This window comes from Carassius auratus, unplaced genomic scaffold (genome assembly GCF_003368295.1).
Source record: "Carassius auratus strain Wakin unplaced genomic scaffold, ASM336829v1 scaf_tig00215341, whole genome shotgun sequence".
In the NCBI taxonomy this organism is placed as follows: domain Eukaryota; kingdom Metazoa; phylum Chordata; class Actinopteri; order Cypriniformes; family Cyprinidae; genus Carassius; species Carassius auratus.
Window position 1 is genome coordinate 3,188 of NW_020528043.1, and position 2,733 is coordinate 5,920.

Genomic DNA, 2,733 nt, shown 5'->3' on the forward strand with positions numbered 1-2,733 from the left:
CGCCAAAGGTCACAGCTGGAGAACTGCAGCAAATAGCAGAGTCTCTGGTTCAGAAAACCTTTTAAAAAAAGTCAAACAGAACCTACATCAACACATGTTGTTTGGGAGGGTTACAAGAAAAATTATCCTAGCTCATTCAAAAACAAACTAAAGCATAATTCAGTTATCAGCCAAGACTGGAACTTTAAATGTGAATGGCTTCTATGATCAGATGAAACCAAAAAAATGATATTTTTTTAGCAGCAAACACTCAAGATGGGTTAGGTGAACACAGAGAGAAAAAAGTAACCCATGTGCACAATGAAATATACTGCTGTATTTGTTTTTTTTCTGGGCCTATATTTCTGCTGGAGGCCCTAGACATCTTGTTTAGAAACATGGCATCATGGATTCTATCAAATACCAACAGATAAAAAATCAGTAAGTGACTGTTAGAAATCTTATAATGGTCCATGTTTTGATCTTTCAACCATACAATAATCCAAACACAAACCTCGAAAACAACACAGAAATGGGTCACTGAGCTCAAAACCAAGTTTCTGCTATAGCCATTCCAGTCCTCTGACCTGAACCTTACAGAACATGAGAGGAGTGAACTGAAGAAGCACCAACATGGAGCTGGGAATCTAAAGGGTCTGGAGTGATTCTGGATGAAAGAATGGTCTCTGATCTCTTGTCAGGTGTTCTCTAACCTCATCAGGCATTATAGAAAAAAAAAAATAGACCTGTTAATCTGGCAAATGGAGGTTTCAAAAAAGTACTGAATAAAAGGGTGCCATTAATTGTGGCCAATGTGTATTAGAAAAAAAAAAACATTTATTTCATAATGATATTTCCCCCTGTTTTAAATTCTTATTATCCAATGAAAGGATACATTTTTGTGAATGTTTTATATAAAAGTGCAAAACGATTAAAGCAGATGAATTTTCACACCCTTCTTTGATCATATTTACCAAGGGTGCTGATATTTTTGGCCACGACTGTAGGTGCAACAACGCAACAACATAAATTTCAAAATGAACCACAACAATAAAGTGAAACCACTATATTAAATAACAATTAAAAAAATAAAATAAATTGATGTTATAATTTGACGTTGTTTGGATGTTACCATTATGACGCCTTGAAAACACTGGATTATGGTTGCCATACCTGATGACTAAATATCAGTATTTGATGTCAATCTGACGTTGGTTTAAGAGGTTGACTCGACGTTGGATTTTGATTTGCTAATGCCACAACCTAAAACTAACTACAGATAAACATCAAATGATGTTTTAATTTGAAGTTGTGTGGACGTTGCCATTATGACGTCTAGAAAACGTTGGATTATGGTTGCCATACCTGACGACTAAACATCAGTATTTGATGTCAGTGTGACGTTGGCTTGAGACGTTGGCTCGACGTTGGATTTTAGTTAGTTAATGCCACAACCTAAAACTAACTACAGATCAACGTCAAATGATGTTTTAATTTGACGTTGTTTGGATGTTGCCATTATGACGTCTAGAAAACGTTGGATTTTGGTTGCCTTACATGACGACTTAATATCAGTATTTGATGTCAGTCTGACGTTGGCTTGAGACGTTGGCTCGACGTTGGATTTTGGTTAGTTAATGTCACAACCTAAAAACAAACTAAAGATCAAAGTCAAATGACGTTAGAATTTGACGTTGTTTGGACATTAACATTATGACTTTTGGTTGCCATACCTGGCGACTAAATATCAGTATTTGTTGTCAATCTGACGTTGGCTTGAGACGTTGTCTTGACGCTGGATTTTGGTTGGTTAATGCCACAACTTAAAACTAACTACAGATCAACGTCAAATGATTTTTAATTTGACGTTGTTTGGACGTTGCCATTATGACGTCTAGAAACATTGGATTTTGGTTGCCATACCTGACGACTAACATAGTTTTTGATGTCAGTGTGACATTGGCTTGAGACGTTGGCTCGACGTTGGATTTTGTTAGTTAATGCCACAACTAAACTAACTACAGATCAACGTCAAATGATGTTTTAATTTGACGTTGTTTGGACGTTGCCATTATGACGTCTAGAAAATGTTGGATTTTGGTTGCCATACCTGACGACTTCATATCAGTATTTGATGTCAGTGTGACGTTGCTTGAGACGTTGGCTCGACGTGGATTTTAGTTAGTTAATGCCACAACCTAAAAACTAACTACAGATCAACGTCAAATGAATGTTTTAATTTGACGTTGTTTGGACGTTGCAATTATGACTGCTAGAAAACGTTGGATTTTGGTTGCCATACCTGACCATCTTAATAATCAGTATTTGATGTCAGTGTGACATTGGCTTGAGACCGTTGGCTCGACGTTGGATTTTAGTTAGTTAATGCACAACCTAAAACTAACTACAGATCAATGTCAAATGATGTTTTAAATTTGACGTTGTTTGGACGTTGCAATTATGACGTCTAGAAAATTTTGGATTGTGGCTTGCCATACCTGACGACTAAACATCAGTTTTTGATGTCAATGTGACATTGGCTTAAGACGTTGGCTCGAACGTTGGATTTTGGTTAGTTAATGCCACAACCTAAAACTAACTACAGATCAACGTCAAATGATGTTTTAAATTTGACGTTGTTTGGATGTTGCCATTATGACGTCTAAAAAACGTTAGATTTTGGTTGGTTAATACCACAACCTAAAACTAACTACAGATCAACGTCAAATGATGTTTTAATTTGACGTTGTTTCG